The 21077-nt window shown below is 40.7% G+C and overlaps 2 long non-coding RNA genes across 2 annotated transcripts in view; both read left to right on the forward strand.

Moving 5' to 3' along the window:
* Window positions 1-21077, forward strand: part of LOC306642548 — a 506277-nt gene that overhangs the window by 345728 nt on the left and 139472 nt on the right. The gene's annotated exons all lie outside the window — the stretch shown is intronic.
* Window positions 1636-7261, forward strand: LOC306643404. The gene is made up of 3 exons (XR_013758931.1): window positions 1636-1857; window positions 2407-2457; window positions 7170-7261. It is a non-coding gene; the product is annotated as an uncharacterized lncRNA (long non-coding RNA).

Here is a 21077-nt window from a genome sequence, read left to right on the forward strand (position 1 = left end):
GGTGTGGTCCTGTGGCTGGAGTCCCAGTATGGAAGCCAGGAAAGCTGGGTCCCCTTTCCAAGCCTGTCCACCAGGCCTCTGCAAAGGATTCGAGGTCTCTGCTAAATTGCCTGAGGCCTTCTGTGTGCCGGTGTGATAAGTGGAAATTACAAAAGGTCAGCCTTTGTTGCAATGGAATCCTGGCTCTGCCATGACCAGCCGAGGTTACTTGGGCACCATCAGCAGTCCCGTCTCTGAGTCTTAGTTCTCTCTTCGGCAATTTGTGGAAACGGGTACGTACCTCCTCACGTGAGAAACCAGTGGGTGACCATGAGGTTCTACATGTCATCCTTGGTTGGCCTCCCAAGGCAGGTGGAGTGTGACCGGTGGGAGGGGAGGATTGGGCAAGAGTGGAGAGCGGCCGAGTCCTGCTGCCTGGGATCAGTTGTCATGCTCTGTTCCTGCTGCCTCACGGTTTGGGGTGATACAAGGGGACCCTATGAGTAGCCCCACGTGAATTGACATCCCCAGGCCTGTTGTCAGAAAGGCCAAGGCCACAGCTGCCGGCAGGGTGGGGCAGGCACGGTGGGCAGAAGGACTGCCCATCGCCCACTACAGAGCTGTGATCTGGGGTCTTTGAGTGGGACAGTGAGTCTCTCTACGTAACTGTTCTAGTACTTTTTCAAATTTAATCTATACATTTTCCTGTCTAGTACTGGTGGCTGTGATTAAAACACACACACAAACACACACACACACACACACACACAGAGAAAAGAGCACTGGACTTAGAATTAGACCTACTGGATCCTGAATCTGAGTTTTTGATTCAGCTACTTCCATGATTTTGACTAAATCAACTTTACTGATGTGCCTCAGTTTCCTGAGCATAGGAAGATACATCTGCTCTGCTGACCTCTCCAGTTTGCTGTGAAGAGCATATAAATCATGGGTGTATTTTGTAGACCTTAATGTGTATGCTATCCTAATTTGGCTTTTATATTCTTGCAGGACATTTAAGGACAAGCTAAATGAATGTGGCAGTTGGGTTTGGACATGGAAAGATCCTTGGCATTCTGTCCTGTGGGGGACAAGGCCAAGTGAATGGGGAGCTGAGATCCAAGAGAGCCTTGTGAGGCCTCCCCCTTTTTAATTTCTCATACTAATGGACATCTATGTTTCCACTCAGAATTCTCATTCATTTGTCAGGTACAAGGCCAAGTTACCAAAATAGCACTTGTGTAGGACTGAAACTTTCAAAGCTCTCTGGGCTTTATTTTTTTCGCTCAACTCCACCACTCTCAAAGTATCTGTGGACGTGTTGAGGATGTAATACAGGCTGGTCCAGGGTGCTCAGAGACCATCCAAGCATTACATATGGAGACAAGAATTTTAGAGATGTTTCAGAGGACTCGCATGAGACCTGACTTCCTGACAGGCCCTTCGCCCAGAGTCAGCAACACCCATGGGGCCCAAAACACTTCCCAAGGGCTGCAGGTTCCCAGCTAGTACAGGAGAAGGGGACCAAGAGGACACAAGTTCGACTTTAAATGAAGAATTTAGAACACAACTTTGTACCCACAAATGGGTGTTTTGACTTAGCAGTTAGAAGTTCATCACCTGCATTTGTTAACCAGCAAATTCTTTTTTGTTAACCAGCAAATTCTTTTGTATTAATTCACAGGGATTTTCTACTAGACATAGTCACTGAGTTTTTTGTTTTTGGAAATAGCTGCAATTAAATAAACATTGAAAGCTGGACCCTGGGGGGCACCTGCTTGTTTTCCCAGTGATGCAGGAAGCTGAGGCAGGAGGATTTCTTGAGCTTTGGAGTTCAAGGCCAGCCAGTGCAACACAATGAAACCCTGTCTCTAAAATGTAAGTAAGTAAATAAATAGACACTGAAAATGTCATTTAGAAGGCTCAGTGAACCTGCAGGACAGGCACAGTCTTTAGGGCCGACCTCTTCCTGTCCCTTCTAGAGGTCCAAGTCACCTTACAAGTTTCACTTTCCTCATTTTCAAAGTGGAAAAGTGATAGTGAATGCAAGGTGTGAGGAGCAAAGGGACCAGGGGAAGGGCTGGGCACAGGTCCCCGGGAGTGTGAATGCAAAACTTGGAATCTTTTGTTATTGAAAAAGTAAATCAGTCTGTATAGTACTTATGACTGAGTAGCTTAAGCTCTGGTCAGAAGTTCCCCTTTTTATATGGTGTCTGATCGAGAGTAGATAGAACTTTTATCCTTGTGTTTGCTCAGTATCTTAGCTGATTTCCCCTGGGTAGATCATCTTAGAAATTAAGCATAGAAATAAAAATACTAGAATTTATGATATGTGCCAAATAGCGGGATGCATATTCTACATGTATAAACGATTAATATTCCAAACAACCTTAGGCGCTGGGTACCATTATGTTCGCTACTTTGCAGATGAGCGAAGTGGACCTTGAAGAGTTTGAGTCACTCGGTCAAGGTCACAAGGTAAGGATCAGGACTCGAATTGAAGTTTTGGTGATATCAGAGCCACATCTAAAGTATCCGGAGTTTGCTCAGAAGCAGCCTGTTATTGTAATTTCATGTGTCAGAGCAGTTGTTAAGGTCATCTTCGTTACCCAGGGCAGAGGGGACAACTTTGGGGAGGTGAGAAAAGAGTGGGAGCCATTAGTTTTGTACACCCTTGGCCATTTTCCTTCTGATCTCTCACTGCTCAGTGGCCACCCACCTCAGCAGATGCCCTGTCCTTGGACCTTCCTCCCCTACCATTTTCTCCATGTCTATCTCCAGAACTGCCTTCTCTTGGGTCACTTTTGGTCACTTGCTTTTTGAGCCTGAGTGACTTCCAGTTTATCACCAAATCCAAAGGCGTTGTGAGGACGTACACAGTGACCTTCCCTCTCCTTCTCAACTTCCGCCTTTCATCAGTCCCTCCAAGTGCACCTCTGGGGTTCCCTCCAGGGACCCAGCCCATTCCTACCTGTGTGTCCTCTCTAGGCAGCTCTGTGCCTGCCCTGAACCCTGGTCATCAAGTACTTAGGACACAGAGTGGGGGTGGCTGGGTCCTGGCTTAGGAAACAGATCTGCACAAAAAAATCATGGGCTTTTGTTTTGTTTTTGCAGTGCTGGTGATGGAATCCGAGGCCTTGTGCGCTCTAACCACTGGGACGCGTTCCCAGCTCCAGCCACTTTTAAAAATTCACCTGTGTATTCATTCATTGAGTCACCTTTTTATTTTTAAATTTTCACTTATTTATTTTGGTCCTGGAGATTGAAGCGAAAGGCACTTTACCACGGAGTCGCATTTCCAGTCTTTTTATTTTTTATGTGAGACAGGGTCTCTGTAAGTTGTTAAGGGACTCTCTAGATTGCTGAGACTGGCCTCGAACTTGTGATCCTCTTGCAACAGCCTCCTGAGTCAAAATTGAATATTAGGTGTCGGGAGCTCAATAAATAATCAGGCACAACTCATCCCTGGAGAACTTAACAACTTAGTGGAGGAGATAGACTTGGAAAGGAAGAACTGAAATTCAGCGGGGGAGGTCTGAGGACCTAGCATCCCTACGGGCATTGAGGAGGACCAGCAGAGGAAAGGGAGGCTTAGGTGGTGGGAATATCACCCATAAAAATTCAGAGGCAAGCAGGAGCTGATGCCTTCATTGAAATACATGCAAGGCAGTGTGGCTAGAACATTCTGACTGGGGGAGAAGTGGCAAACAAACCCAACCCAGGCTGATGGACTTGTTAGCACAGACCCGGTTTGCACTCAAGGATTTCTTGAGGAGAATGAATGGCTATCCTTACATAGGTATCGGCAAGGAGGAAAGAAACGGAAGAGGGCTGGGGATGCGCCCTGGAGGCAGTGGGAGTAGGAGGAGCTCTAACCACCCTGGCACCAAAGGGGCACAAAGAAGGAACAGTTATTCAGAGCCTAAGAAAGGTATAGCTACAGGTGTAGGAGGAGGCTGCTGGACAGGATTGGGGGACTTTGGTAAGAGGACCTGACCACTGCCACCCAGCAGCCTGGCCAGGAGGTGCAGAGCAGGGTGGGGGAGGTAGTAGAGTATATTTGAAGGAAGCTGAAAACACCCAGCCTGGCAGATGTCCTTCTGGTCTCCTCAGTCCACCTACACCACCATTCATTATCTGTATCACAGACCACAGATCTCGTCGACAATGGCCTGGGACAGTTTGCAGCTGAGACACAGCATGAAGGAATAATACAAATTCAAAACCAGAAATAGAGAAGAAGTCTGGGTGAGAAAACCAAAGTGTGCAGAGCACTTAGACTTAACATACTTGCCATGACTGAGCCAGAAACAGCACTGGGTTTCCTGGTGGTCAAGTTTTAAAGGAAGATGAGGTCAGTTACAGAGATTTCCTTGTGGAAGAAATGAAAGCATGTTAGTTTGTTTTGGATGCCACACTTTTCCAGACTAGCATGAAGAGGAATTCTTCTGTGGGGCAGTATCACTTAAACAGACTGTGACCCTAAGAAAATTCCTCTAGTAAATTCAGGTCTATGCCACATACTTGGCTCCTCTGTGTACTGTTCACAGGCCATGTTCCTTGATGTTGTCCAAGAACTGTGCAGTTCTCCCTCGTGATTTCATGTTCCTCGAGATCAGGGAATATGTTTTTCTATCTTGGCATGTCTATTACCACACTATTTTAAAGTTGAGCCTGGCAAAAATATTTTTGGTATTACATTTTTTTTTGTCATTATAGAGATAATATCTTATGAGCTGTGAAGAATAATTAGCAGAAGCACAGCTGCATCCATGACCCTCTGAACATCTTCCTGGGAAGCAGACACTCTCCAAGTACAAGACTCGTGCAGGGGGACTGCCCATCATGGAGCTGTTTCAGAGATGCAGCCTCAAGAAACTGCATGCCAGATGGAAGGCAACAAGAGCAATTCATCCCAGTTCTCTGTTCAACCTGAATGACATGGTTTGGACCAGTGATGCTTAGCACTAGGGATAACAGACCCTTCAGCAAAGATGATAAAAGTCTCTTTCCTCAGAAAGAAGCAAAGGCATGCAATTTTGATTTCGATTTTACGTATTTCACACACTTCTCAAAACCTAACTAGGGACCTGTGAAAGATCCATGGATTCCAGTTTAGCATCTCCAGTTGAGTCCATGGTCCTCAAAACATATTCGGTATAAGGGATTTGTCTTTTGGATTTCTGTAGTTCTATTTGTGAGAGAAACCAAGTCACATCCCAGGTAACAAGTTTGTTCCATAGGGCTTGATAAAAATGGAAAAATTACCTAATTGACTCCTTACTCCCCTCCCCTCAAACAAATAATATAAAAATAGTACAAGATAATTATGAAACATGGAACATTATTCAATAGTTACAAAGGAAGGAAATTTGGACATGTGCTACATCAAGGATGAACCTGAGGACTTTATGATAAGTGAGATCACCCAGACACAAAAGGTTAAATTCTGTGAGATTCTACATGTAGCTAGAAAACTCAAATTCATAGAGACAGAAAGTAGAGTGGCAGTTGTTAGGGGCTCCAGGTAAGGAAGGGGGAGTTAGTGTTTAATGTATAGAATTTCCATTTTGCAAGATTAAAAGAGTGCTGGAGATTGGTTGCACAATATATTTCATGTCACTGAACTGTACACTTAAAAATGGTTAACATGGTGTGTTAGTGTTGCATCTCTGGGACAAAATACCTAAGATAATCAACTTAAAAAGAAAAAAATATTTATTTTGGTTCATGGTTTCAAAATTTTTAGTTTGTGGTTGCTCGGCTCCACTGTTTTTGGGCCTCTGGTGGTGAGGCAGAGCATCATGGCAGGGAGCATGTGGGAAAGCAGAGCTCCCGCCCCATGGTAGCCAAAACAAAAAAAGAAAGAGAGTGAGAATGATGGGAGAGGGACCAGGATCCCAATATCTCTCTCAAGGGCACGCCCCCAATGATCTAACTGCCTCCCACTAGGCCCCACCTCTTAAAGGTTCCACCACCTCCCCAGAGCCCCACAGGCTGGTGAGTAAACCTTCAACATATGACCTTTGGGTGTCATTTAAGATGCAAGTCATCGCAGATCATAAATTTGGTGTTATATGTATTTTATCACAATATTAACCACCCTCCCACCCCACATACAAGAGTTTAAGACAAAGGAGCCTGTGGGATGCATCAGGCTGCTTGAGAAGAGTGTGGAGGAAGGAGGCATTATCCTAAGTGCTAGCTTTGGTGAATTGTGGCTGAACCCAAATGAAGCTCATTCTACTGGGCTTTTCTCCCTGAGCTGTGATGGGCAACTGTGTAACCACGAACCAGCCCCTGGGCACCTTGATTGCCTTTTGAATGCTTTTTTATTTTTTTAATTTTACAGACTGCATTTTGATTCATTGTACACAAATGCAGTACAAATTTTCGTTTCTATGGTTGTGCACGATATAAATTCACACCATTTGTGTAATTGTACATAGGGTAATAATGTCTGTCTCAGTCCACCACTTTCACATGCCTGCCCCCTCCTCCCTCTCATTTCCCTCTATATAATCTAAAGTTCCTCCATTCTTCTCTTACCCCTACCCCTCACCCCCGTTATATATCATCATCCACTTATCAGGGAAAACATTTGGTATTTGGTTTTAGGGATTGGCTTATTTAACTTAGCATGATATTCTCCAATTCCATCCACTTATCTTCAAATGCCGTAATATTCCTCTAGGGTCTTTGGACTTGTCATTGGCATGTTCTCCATTTCTGTTCTCAATCTTGTTATTGACATATTTTTCCTGTAGTAGAATGGCACGTGACCATCTTCTAGGGCTCTACACAACTTCTAAAGGAAAACTTTAGTCTCACTATATGATTCATCATGCAGGAACTCTTCATTTGATAGGATCCATCTTTTTAATAGCAGGAAGTAAATACATGTTGTTAAGCTACTATGTGCACCCAAAAAATAAAATTATATAGTAGATTCCATTGTATTCTTTATGTTCTGTGAGGGTTCATAATTCCTTGATGTTAAGCCATCCCTTTTGTTCTTGACCTCTTTCACCTAAGGTTAATTAGAGTATGATGTACTTGATGTAAACAGAAAAAAAAAAAAACACACCAAAAAACAAATGTCTGAATCATAATTTATCATAAGAAAATAGTAACCTTCCCTATACTTTCTCAAATGAATTTAAAAGCATTCAATTGGTTCATATTTTCAGTTTTGCATCTGTCTATATATCTTGGTGCAAGGATCCCACGCATACCTGATTCAATCTTATTATTGAAAAGGAAAGAAATGCAGACTATGCAGTAAGTTTTAAGAGTTGCAAGTCATTCTTTTGACCTACTGGGTTTGGGGCATAAGTTCTCCATCTCTGAAAAGAATAAAGCATGTAGAAGGAAGATCACTTGAGCCCACGAGTTTGAAAGCCATCTGGGCAACAGAGTGAGACCCTATCACAAAAAGGCGGGGGGAAGGTAGAAATTATTTTAAACCCCAGCTTAAAGATCTAGGCTGGAGGAAAGGAAGAACTAACCATGCTATGTATCAATGGTCAATTATGCTATTTCCCCAAAAGAGAGATCTCAAAATAAATATCTTTGCCTGCATCATATACCCTGACCCCAGGGAAATGGGAGAGTCCCAAGGCAATGGAATCACTCATCTGCGTATCTAGTGAACAAGGACTCCAATATGCGTGCACACATGTGGGGAGGGAGCCATTTGATTGGAGCTGGCATCAAGGCCGATCATTCAATCCAAGGTCCCACAAGATGGGATGCGGGTACAAGAGTCTGCAATTCCCACAACTGGGCTTTCTCACGTGCTCTCAGGGAAAACACCTCACCCTGCTGAGTGGGATTCTGGCAGTTCCTTTTTCCATAGAGAATGGTTTCCAGGTGCAAATCATAGCTTACATCTAATGCTCAGTGATTAGTTTCCACTCAAGTACAAGAACTGGCTATGCTGAGCTTCCTGAGAGATGGCTTGTTATGACCTTGCTCAGGCTAGCAGGGATCATAAAGATTTGCAAGAGAATAAAAAAAAAAAATCATGAAGCTGTGACATCAAGTCCATAATGAATGCTAAGAAGACAAGTTCAATACATGTTCAGATTTTAGTCAAGAAATGGCATTTGACTTGCAATGAGAGAACTCAGACTATGAGTATGAATGTGTGTGTGTGTGCATGTGTGCAAGCTGAGGGTTGAACCCAGGGCCTCATGTATGCCAAGCATGTGCTCTACCACTGAGCTATACCCCTAGCCCCACTTATGAATTTTAATATGTGTTCCAACTTCCAGCCATAGAGGTAAAGATTTCTGATGAAAAGGAATTTCCAAAACTAATTTTAACTCTACATTCTTTCATCAGTATGCTACCTTCTGACCCTATCTCCTGTGGAAACTAATGGTTAAGAGCATGAACACTGGTTCATATGCCAGATTCCAAATCCCAGTTCTACTAACAACTGACATCGTTTCTACCAAGCCTCAGTTTCTTCAAATGTAGCAGCAGTTCTTGCCTACTAGAGAGTGCTGTGGATGAAAAGAGACAATCCTCGTGCAGCACCGAGCACCTGCATTTAATAAGTAATGCAATAGATGTTTACTCTGATTATTCAGGAAGCAAAAGCAATCCAGTGCTTTGGCTCCACGCCACTGATTTGTGGGAAGAACAAAAGGCTGGTTCTGTGCTCTGGATCCAAAGCCACGAAAATGTTTGAAAAACATATTTGTTTTCTACTCGTTCACATGTTGTGTTTTATAGACCTCACCTCTAAAACATTTAAATATACATGTTACATATGCAACTATTCATTCAGTGTATTTGGTGAATATTTGTTGAGCATCTGCTGTGGGTCAAGCCAGGTGCTGGCGCCGCAGAGGTAAGAACCAGTCCCTGCGCCATGGAGGAGACAGACACATAGCCTGCCAGGTTCCAGCCACGAGGGTGGGGGGGCACCTGGAAGAACATAGGTACAGAAAATAGTGAGTAGGTCACTGAAGGCTCCTGGTATGAGGAAGTCACGGAGGTGAGAAACACCAGGGAGCATCGGGCATTTCCAAGCAGGTCAGGTCCCTGGATTGGACAGTATGAATCTGGGACTAGTGGACAAAGAGGCTGAGAAGAGAGGCTGGTTGATCTTGCAGCCCTTGCATGCTCCATCAGGGCCTTTGATCTCCAGCGCGAAGGCTGTGGGACACTGCTGATTGCATATATAGTCTCATTGGAGTTCATTTTGTGTGAAGGACAGGTTGGAGGTGGAGACCTGAGGCAAGGGTCTGCTCAGGAGGTCGCTGCAGCCATTGGAGTGAGGCTGGGTAGGGCTGGACATGGGCAGCTCCCCTGGAGAAGGACAGGAGGTAGGCATCCTGAAAAAAGAACTGTAGGCTAACTTCAGCCAGGACATGTGATTGCTGAGGGTACACATAATATTGTATTTCATGCTCACAATAGTTCTTTACTTACTACTATCATCACTTTACAGATGGGAGAACTGAAGCACAGAATGGTTAAATAACACCCGAGTGTAAGATTTCATGCTTAAGGAGTCTCACTTCAGAACTCACACTCTTACCTCTAGACCATATTGCTCTTTGGGTCCCATTAAATGTTTCTGCCTACAAGATCATTCTCCTGAACATTTTTTCCTAGAAGCTTTATTGTCTTATTGTACATTGAAGTCTATACCATGGGGAATAGATTTCTGTGGCTGGTCTGAGGTCAAAATTAATTTTTCACATTTTTATTCTCAATTGACACTACATGACATGTCAAAAACAACCACCCATTTCCTACTGTGCTGTAGTGACTGACATCTTTGTTATAACTCAGGTGACCTGATAAATGTCAGTTTTGGATTCTCTAGTCTGTTCTACTGCTCTATTTATCTTTCTGCCCAAAACATATTGTCTATAGCTTAATAATATTTCTTGGTACCTAGAAGCATAAATCTTTCAACTTTTTTCTTTATTTTCAAAATTTCCTTGATCATCCTTGGTTTTTGTACTTTTGTAAACATGTTAGAATTACTTTGCCAACTGTATACATGCACAAGTGTGTGCACACACACTTATGCTGGGGTTTTGATTGGGATTACACTGAACCTATAGGTCAATTTAGCATTTTGATCATGCTTCTGATTTTCATGGACATGGTATATCCCTCCATTTTTTTCAAAAGTTACTTATCTTTCATAATAATAATATGTAGATTTCTCTGTGGATGTCTTATTCACATTTGTTAGATTTATTTTAGTTTTTAAATGAGATTGTGAATGTTACCAACTGAAATACTCATTTTCTAATTTTTGGCTCTCATGTATAAGATTTTTATGTATTGATCTTGTAAGTAAGTGACCTTGCTTTTTGCTTATTAATTCTAATTGTAAAATACTTTACCTTTCTTTTTCCAAGTATCACAATGTTTATTGATATACACAAGAATAAAATATCAGGGCATGAACATAACCTAAAATTAAGTAGATTTAATTTCAATACTATGATAAGAAGGATCAATTCAAATCTCATTATTTGATTCACGCCCACAAAAAATCACTTCAAGGGCATTACTGGTCTCCTAAAACTGATTGGTTTTGTGTGAATAAACCGTATTTCTTTTAAAAAGACTTGTGCATTTGCCCATGCTCAAGGATATTAAAATGTAGCACATAAAGCTCGTTACTGGAGACAGAATGATGGGCAACATATGGTTATGATAACAAACATCAATTACAGTTAAGAATTTTTCTGTAGCAACTAATTGGATAATCAAATATTGCAATGACACAAATATTACTTTCTACAGTATTTACTGTTGCTATTCAGTCTACTAACTCTAAACATCCTACCATAACTGGCATCAAAGAAGGTCTTAGCAAGAGGTGGCCTCTGCTTGAGAACTTTGATGTAATTGTTGCATGCTGCTAAGGTACTATCTGAGCATTAAAGACACTCCTAAAATACTTGACAAGTCTATGATTCAAGACATTACACGGCAAAAAGCCTCAAAATGGAATGCTAACTGAGGTGCTTCTACTTCAAATATTGTGAAAACATTATAGCAGAATGAATTTTAGCGGTGGTTAAATCAAATGCAGTTATACCATAGCAATAGTATGTTTTTCACAATTTAAGGCTTTGGCAAGTTCTTTAGCCAGCTTCTTCCTCTAACTCTTCTTCTTTAGCAGTTCTTAGCCAAGTAGGTCACAGATTCACCTGAAATAAAGCTTTGCCTTTGCCCAGAAACTCTTTGGGTTATATCTTCTTTCCAAGTCAAGAAAGTTTGTTCTTCAGTAAATTATTTATCAAAGAAGAGAACAAAAAAGTGGAGTAACCCGGCTTTTGCAAAGTTTCTGTGGTTGCCCTGCACCTGAGAGCATACAGGGCACTGGCTGGCAGATCAATGTGATCGTGGAGGAATTTCTGCTTCACGAAGGAAGCATTGTTTTTCCTGTTCCCACTATTCCCTGGAAAGAGCAGAGGAAGAACTGATTTCATTACTGGGTGTGTTTCTAGAAACACACTGCGAGAAGCTGATCATTAAGATGTTCACAAATTCTGGCCAGGCACAGTGGCCCATGTCTGTGAGCCCAGTGGCTCAGGAGGCTGAGGCAGGAGGATTTTAAGTTCAAAGCCAGCCTCAGCAACTGAGTGAGCTCCTATGCAACTTAGAGAGACCCTTCTTAAAATAAAAAGATAAAAAGAACTGGGGACGTAGCTCAGTGGTAAAGTGTTTCTGGGTTCAATCCCCAGTAACATCCCACACTCAAAAAGATGTTCCTAAATTCTTCATCTACATGAATTTCAGGAGAGATGCTACCTTGAATTCATTTACACATGGTTTGAAGGGATGGACCCAACTTTAAACACTATATATTCAATAGTTCTTTTCTTCAATGTGAGGAGCGGGAATAAAAAACAGTCTCATTCCTTCAACATGCTTGGAAGACCGAAGCAGGGGGATTGGAAGTTCAAGGCCAGTCTCAGCAACTTAGCAAGACTCTGCCTCAAAATAAAGGACTGAGGATGTAGCTTTAGTGTCCCTGGGTTCAATCTCAACTATAATAAACAAGCAAAGAGTTAAAACCCAAATTTCCAGCATGGGGATTCTTATTCTGATCAGTTTTTGGAAGCATTTCAGCATGTTGACCTAGCTTTGTAGAAAAAGTTCTGTTAACTATGCTTGATCACATAATTAAGCTAACCGAAGAAGACAAAAAGGAAAGTGGGTACCACTTTCCAGTGGTTGAACTTGTTCTGAAATGCTCCCCAGATCTGAGAGGATTTCTTCCTGGTACATTTTAAGTGGTATCATGTAATCTGCAAATAATGCCAGTTTTATTTTTTTTATTCCAGTTCCTATAACTTTTATTCCATTTTCTTAATTTATAGGTATTCCAGAGCAACATTGTTAATTAGAAGGAATGGTAGTGGGCATTCCCAATCTCAGAGGGGGACACTTTAAATATTTTGCTATTAAATATAACATTTTATGTAGTTGTTGCTTTAAAAACAAAAAACACTCTAAGGGATAGGGATGTAGCTCAGTAATACAGCACTTAGCTGGCATGCTTGCGGTCCTGGGTTTGAGCTTCAGCACTCCAAAAACAAACAAACGAATGAAATAGATTCTATTTTGTGAAGGAAGTTTGTTTCTGTTTCTAGAAAACAAGAATTAAAAAAAAAAAATCACAAACGGGTATTAGATTCCTTCCCTCCTTCCTTTCTTCCATCCTTTCGGTGCTGAGGATAAAACCCAGGGCCTTGTGAATGCTAGACAAAAGCTCGACCATTAAGCTATAACCCAAGCCCTTGGGTTTTGAATCTTATCAAATAATTTTGTTTATTCTATTATTATATATGAATGTAATTGAATATGTTGGAATTATTTTGATTTTTTTTGTATAACTTTTTTTTATTGTGGTAAAATGTCATAGCGTGTTTTGAGCTAGTTTAACAGAATACCTGAGACTAAGTACAATTTATAAAGAATAGGAATTTATTTTCTTACAGTTCTGGAGGTTGGGGAAGTTCAAGATCAAGGTGCTCACTTCTAATATGGGCCTTCTTATTTTTTATTTTTATTTTACTTATTTATTTTTTACAGATGCATTTTGAATCATTGTACACAAATGGGGTACATCGTTTCATTTCTATGGTTGTACACAATGTAGATTCATACCATCCATGTAATCATACATGTACATAGGGTAATGTGGGCCACATCCCAGAGTGGAAAGAGGAAAGGCAAGAGAGAGTCAGTTCTTGTTATGCCTCTTTTTTTTGGGGGGGTGCTGGGGATTGTGATGCCTCTTATAGTCGCATTTATCCATTTGTGAGGGAAAAGTCATTGTGATATAAACCCTTCCCACTAGGCCACACCTCCTGACACCGTTGTACTGGAGATTAAATTTCCAACATATTTTGGAAGGGGAAAAATCATTTAAACTATAGCAACAAGTACCTGACTCTGTAACTTCACTTCTTTTTCTTTTTATTACTGGAGATTGAACCCAGGGGTGCTTTACCACTGAATTATATCCCCAGTCCTTTTTATATTTTGTTTCCAGACAGGGTTTTGCTAAGTTACTGAGGCTAACCTTGAACTTGTGATCCTCCTGCCTCAGCCTCCTGAGTTGCTAGGATTACAGGTATGTACCACTGTGCCTGGAGGACTTCAGTTCTTTTGGATATCTACCTAGAAGTGGAATTTCTGGATCATATGGTAATTTATGTTTAACTTTTTGAGGAACCATCGAGATTTTTTCCATGGTAACTGTCATTTTGCATGCCCATCAACAATGCATAAGAGTTCCAGTTTTACCAACACTTGCAATTTTCTGTTTCCTTTAATAGTAGCTATTTTAATGGGTATGAAGTGGTATCTCATGGTTTTCATTTGCAGTTCCTCTTGACTAGTGAAGTTGAGCATCTTTGCATGTGCCTCCTGGCTAGTTATTTATTTTCTTTAAAGAAAGATTTATTCCAGTCTTTTGTCCATTTTTGAACAATTCTTATTGAATTGTAGGAGTTCTTTACATATTCTGTATATTAATCCGATGTCAGATATATGATTTCCAACTATTTTTCCTCATTCTGTGTTTTAGCCAGTTGTTGTTGTTGTTACCAAAAAATTGGAGAGGAACAATTAGGGTAGGAAAAGTTTATTTGGCTCACAGTTTCAGAGGTCTCAGTTTATAGATGGCCAACTCCATGGTTCTGGGCCTGAAGTGAGTCAGAACATCACAGTGGGAGGGAGTGGTGGAGGAAAGCAGCTCAGGGTATGACCACCAGGAAGATGTGGGGCGGAAGGGAGAGAGAGAGAGAGAGAGAGAGAGAGAGAGAGAGAGAGGGAGGGAGGGGGGGGAGGAGCACTCTGCTCACTAGGGACAAAATATATACCCCAAAGACATGCCCTCTATGACCTACCTCCTCCAGCCACACCTCACCTGCCTACAGTTACCACCCAGTTCATCCCTGTCAGTGGATGGATGCGCTAATTAGGTGAGGACTGTCATAACCCAGTTGTTTCACTTCTAAGCTTTCTTGTATTGTCCCACACATGAGCGTTCAGAGGACACCTCACATCTAAACTGTAGTCTTTTCACTCTCTTGATAGTTTCCTTTGATGCACAAAAGTTTCATTTGGTTGTCCATTCAAGAACTCATTTTCATATCCAATGTCATGAAGCTGTAATGTTTTGTGCCTTAAAGTTCACTTTGCTTGATATTAATATAAAATTTTTTTGTTAACATCTATACTTTTTTTTTAATCTTTCACATGTATTCCACTCCATATCCTAATATTAAGCATGTATCTTGTAAGCCAATAGTTACTTTGGTCTAATTATGGTTATACAGACTGATAATATTTGTCTTTTAATTGGAGCACTTATACTGTTTTTTGTTTATTTTGTCACTGAGGACAGAGCCCAGGGCCTTGTACATACAGATCATGCTCTCTCTTATTGGCTTATACCCCTGGCCCCTAATCTATTTACTTTTAATATAATTACTGAGATAATTGGGCCTATAGCTATTCCCAATACTTTCTTTATGTTAACCTGTCAAATGACTCCTTTTCTTTCCTTTTAAATATTTTTCTTTGCCCTACATATTTTTATTATTCCATTTCCCTTTTATGATCTTATTTGTAATAAGTCTTTTACTTTAGTTCTTTTTTTTTTTGGCAGTGCTGGGGATTGAACCCAGGGCCTTGTGCTTGCAAGGCAAGCACTCTACCAACGAGCTATCTCCCCAGCCTACTACTTTAGTTCTTTTAGTTGTTACGGTAGACATTTTAATACACTTCCTTGACTTATTTGCATCTTATCTAGTTCACACTTTCATATTTACTAAATAACACTTCCTAGACAGCAGTTTGACACTTCCTATTTTTCTGTTTTGTGTTTGCATTTTAATTCTGCATACATTTCCAACCTTAAAAACCACTTTTACTTTGTATCACTTGATATAGTAAAAATTGAAGTTACATTAACTTCCATTCCTGAATTTTTATGTTTTTACCAGATATTATTATCCTTATGTAAGAATTTTAATTGACATTTCCTGGGAGTCTTCTGGCAATGAATTACCTATTTCTATTTGTCTGAAAACATCTTTATCTTCATTTTTTAAAGGATATTTTCACTAATATTTAAAAAGCATTTAACAAAATGCTTTTGTTTTAGCATTTTAAGGATATAATTTCTTTGTTGCTTTGTTTATTTTTTATGGGTTATTTTTTGGTTGGGGAGGACTTGTACTGTTTTTAATGAGAAATACAGTATTGGTCTTTTGCTCTTATTGTTTGTCCTCTGAAAGTCTATTTTCTCTGGCTGCTTTTAAGATTTTCTCTTTGTCTTTGTTTTTAGCAGTTTTATGTTGATATACCAAAGAGTGGTTCTGGAACATTTTGAATTTTTCCCTGATGGCTTTTGTGAGTTTTGAAATATTTGTGATGTTATCTGTTCATATTTTGTTTCTGCCCCATTTTGTGTTGTCTCCTTTGTTACCCAACTTTCTGTCCCTGAGATAAGCTGGGCACAGTGGTGCACACCTATAATCCCAGCTACTTGGAGGAGCTCTAGACCAGCCTGGGCAACAAAGCAAGACCCTGTGTCAAAAAGGCAAAACATAAAATTACCTCAGATAAATTAATTTGTAAGGAAGAATGTTTATTTTGCTAATGATTTCAGAAATTTTAGACCATGGTTGGTTGGCTCATTGCTTTTGGGCCAGTGGCAAAGCAGAACACTGTGGTAGGGAACACGTGGTGGAGCAAAGCTGCTTAGCTCATGGTGGCTGGGAAGCAGAGAGAGTGATGGGAAGCAGGTGGGGTCCCAGTACCCCTTTCAAGGGCATGCTCCCAGTGACCTCACTTCCTTGCACTAGGTCCCACCCCCGAGATGCTCTGCCACTTCCCAGTGGCACCACAGGCTGGGGATTGAACTTTCAACACACGGGCTTTTGGAGAGACATTCAAGATCCAAACTAGCATCTCCCCTTTTGGGTCTCTAGTTGTATGAATCTTAAGTCTTTCTGGGGTTCAGATGAGATGAATCTTGGACTTTCTCCCCATGTTTTGTATATCTCTTATGTGCTTCTTTTAAAAATACATTTGCTTTAAAATTTTTTCCTGTGTTTCTACCAACTTACTTTTCAGATCACTAATTCGGCTTCTTGATAATGCCCCCCACCTTTTTTTTTTTTTGTACCAGGGATTAAACTCAGGGGCATTTACCCACTGAACCCCCATCCCCAGCCCTTTTTTGTATTTTATTTAGAGATAGGGTCTCACTGAGTGCTTAGCACCTCACTGAATTGCTGAGGCTGTCTTTGAACTTGAGATGCTCCCTGCCTCAGCCTCCTGAGCAGCTGGGATTACAAGTGTACCCCATTACACTCAGCTGATCACGCCCTTCTATTGATCTGATATTGGTTGGACGTCTAGGATCACATGATGATTAATCTGTTTTTTTCTAAAAAGTCTTTTCCAAATATTTAAAGGTAGTTTTTCATAGAGATAGCACTAGATGAGGAATCAGAAGAATTCAAGAAGTATAACTCAACATCTATTGCTGGTGAGTACTAGAGACACTATATATAAACTCATTTTGTGAGATAGAAATTTGCAACTTTAAAAATTAAGTGAATTGTTCAAGGTCACCATAGCTATCAAGTAGAGGACCTGGCTATGAGTCCAGCTTTCCTGATGCCCAAACTCAACTGTTTTATCCACTCTGTTATAGAGCAATGACCTACAACATAATTGAGTTCAAATTGAACTTGTGGTCAGTTTGACTTCAGTCTTTCCTCACATGAATTTTGAACAAGTTGTATTTTTTCCATTGTGTGATTCCATCTTTTCATCTAATGATAAACTTACCACCTATCAATCCATCATCTATTTGTTATTTACCATCTATTTACTTTTACTTAAAGATACTACTGTATTTTCCCTATGAAATCCAAAACTGTGAGCCTAATCGTACTTTTAGTATGCCAAAATGATTATTGGCTTTTATCATTCAACATTTCCCTTTCAAATTTGAGTCATGCACAAATTTGACAATTTTCAAATTTTAAATTTTGACAGTTTTCAAGGCTTAAAACAGACACTGGTAAACTTATGAATGGAATAATATCAGGCAGGCCATATGGCAGAATGATGGAAACTTCAGCCAGTTGTGAGCACGTCCAACTGTACTATTACCTAAATCATAGCCACATCTTCTAAAATTGGTTATATCCCAACAGACAACCTCATTTCCTAGTGCACATTGTGATGGTTTGGCATGGCATGACCTTAGCCAACCCATGCTGGTTTCATGCGATCATAGCATTCTTGTCTAAGTGGTTCACAAACCATGATTAGCAATTTATTCTAGAATTTTGCCAAGGATTGACATCAAGAATTTGCTTTGACCAGACCCTATTTCCCAGAATCCAGGCCTTTCTGAATTTCACAATCAGAAGCTATTTTTTAGTCTTCTGGCACCTCTTTGTTCTTCATGCTTTTTCCCCCCAAAGATTGCCAACAGTGGTTGCATAATTAGCTCTCTGAGTCTTTCAGTATTTTGGGTTATGATCTGTCTGGGCTGGAAGGTGTGATCTCATTTGAAGGGTAATATAGTGAATGGAGAAGTACACCTAGAGTCATGGACATCAATTCTTGTCCGGATGTATCATTTACTAGTTATGTGACCTGCGGTAGATTGCTTAGTCTGTGTAACCTCTGTTTCCTCATCTGTACATGGGAGTAAAACCTCAGAGGGGCTTGAAAGGATTAAATGAGTTAGCAGCTGTGAAGGTGTCCTGAGTAACATAAGGGTCAAAGATCCAAATTTTCCTTCATGACTTCTCTATCTTTGAAAATACCCTTTGGAAGAGATTCTTTTAGATAGAGAAGACAAAATAAGAACTCTTTGGGAATGCCAACTAGTGCAGAGCGCTGGACCTGGGTGGCCACCAGATGCTACTTCTTGTGGGGACAGCTCTTTGGATTTGCTATGCACCCTTGAGAAAACCGTGCAATTAAAGCTGGGTTCTACTGTTGTCTGTAGGATGATGAGAAGGGACAGAATGACTCCTCAGTTCTAGTTCTTAGTTCTCTAGTGTACAAATCATTTTTTTTTTTTTTTTTTTTTTTTTTTTTTGTGGTGCTGGGGGTTGATCCCAGGACCTTGTGCTTGTGAGGCAAGCACTCTACCAAAGGAGCTATATCCCCAGCCCTCTATTTTACAAATCTAATTTTGCTTTTTGCCATGTTCGTGAACTATAGAGCCTTCTTCTTGTAGAGGGCTCTGTCCTTTTAACTGGTTCTTGATTCACTTTGTGGATAAATCCCACAAATTACAAACTCCTGGGTAGACCCCTTTCTTCACCCCCACACAAAAGCTTCTGAGCACCCCTGCCATTGGTGTGTTGACATGGACTATTAGCACAAATGAGCCTAAATTAGGGTGACAAACCTGCTGTTCCCCACTCTATCACTGCCTTAGATGTCCCAGGATGTGAGTCTGTCACTAGCCTAATGATGGGAATGGATGGCATAATAATACTAAGTCAACATATAGAGATGTCATGGAAATTATGGAAATAATTATGCAGTACTTTCCAAACTGAAGTATTTTTTGATAAATGAGAATGGACTTCAGATGTAAAATACAGCAATTACTCTTTGCCCCAGACTGATGAAAGAAGCCTTCAGATTTACACAGGAAGTAGTTATTCATCAATTGTGATTAAGTTGGAAAAAAAAATTCACATTCCTGTCTCTAAAATAGTTGTAACAATTTTGTTCTTATGGTTCTTATTTTTTACTCTGGTGAAATTCACCAAAATCTGCAGAGAGGATTATTATTATTATTAGATTTTTAAATTATTTGTTCTTTTTAAATATACATGATGGTAGAGTGTGTTTGGGCATATTATACATATGTGGAGTATAAATTATTCTAATTAGGATCCCATTCTTGTGGTTGTACATGACGTGAAGTTACCCTGGTCATGTATTCAAATATAAGGATAGGAAAGTTATGTCAGCTTAATTCCACTGTCTTTCCTATTTCCCTCCCCCTCCCTTCCCTTCATTTCCTTTTGCCTAATCCAATGGACTTCTATTCTTCCCTTCCCTGGCATATTTTACTTAGCATGATATTCTCCATCCATTTACCAGCAAATGCCATAATTTCATTCTTTTTTATGACTGAGTAATATTTCATTGTGTATATATACCACATTCTTTTATCCATTCATCTGTTGAAGGGCACCTAGGTTGGTTCTGTAGCTTGGCTATTGTGAATTGATCTTTTATAAACATTAATGTGACTGTGTCACTATAGTATGCTGATTTTAAGTCCTTTGGGTATAGGCTGAGGAGTGGGACAACCTGATCAAATGGCAGTTCCATACCAGATTCTCTAAAGAATCTCCATACTGCTTTCCATAGTGGTTGCCCCAATTTGCAGTATACCTTTTCCCCACATAACAAAATAATAAAAAATAAAATAACATAAAATTGATAACAAAAATTATTATATTTTTAATCTAGGGGTGATTGCTCCTCTTTTCAGAGCAGATTTTAATAAATAAAATTTATTTATTTATTCATTCATGTACCTTATCTATACTATAGTAGTCTATTTCATGACTACAGTGGTTAATATATAAAGAAAAAAGAGATTTATTGGGATCGTGATTCTGGTGGCTGGAAAGTCCAGACAGCATGGTGTTGGTGTCTGGTGGGGGCCTTCCCGGAAGTATCACAATATGGTGGAGGAATGGAGGGGGAAGTGGGTGTGTGCAAAAGAGGGCCAAGCATGTGCGGTGGCCTTGCTTTAGAACAATATGCTCTTGCGGTAACTAATCTAGGACCTGTGAGGCACTGCTCGCTTCAAAGTGAGCGGCATTATGAAGGTGATTGTGACCCAATCATTTCCCTTTTTAAGGCCCCAACTCTTAAAGATCCCACCACCTTGATGTGGACAAACTGCTTTCAAACCACAGCACATACATTAACTGTTGCATGACAAACACTCGGATGATGTGCCAGTGTGGGCTCAGAAAAGAGCCACGTGGGGATCCCTGCAGTTAGAGAGGCTGTCATTCATTAGCGGAGACCTCTAGAAAAAGGTCTATAAAGGGTCATCAGAAAGTGGATTCTGGCTGGGCGTGGTAGTGCCTCTGAATTCAGTCACTCAGGAGGCTGAGGCAGGAGGATTTTGAGTTTGAGACCAGCCTGAGTCACTTAATGAGATCTTGTTTCAAAATAAAAAAGCAAAAAAGGGCTGGGGAAGTAGCTCACTTTGCTAACATGTGCTTTATCATCCCAACGCTCTCTGGGCCTTGCACCCGGAGAGTAAGAGACCCGCCTCCCCTACCTCGTCGTCTCTCCAGCGCTACCTCCCCTTCCCCCATCTGCACGTGCTGCCTCCATCTCATTCACTCCTCCTCTCACTCTGGTTCACCTTTCCCTCCTCTACCTCCCAAAACTACCATTGAAAACCTCACGAGTGGCTTCCATCTTCCTAAATCCAATGGGTACTTTTAAATTCTTACCTTACTTGACCTCTGCTCAGCATTGAACCAATTTCTGCTCCCTTCTGGAATATTCTTTTT

Source organism: Sciurus vulgaris (assembly GCF_902686455.1).
Source record: "Sciurus vulgaris genome assembly, chromosome: 13".
Lineage (NCBI taxonomy): Eukaryota > Metazoa > Chordata > Mammalia > Rodentia > Sciuridae > Sciurus > Sciurus vulgaris.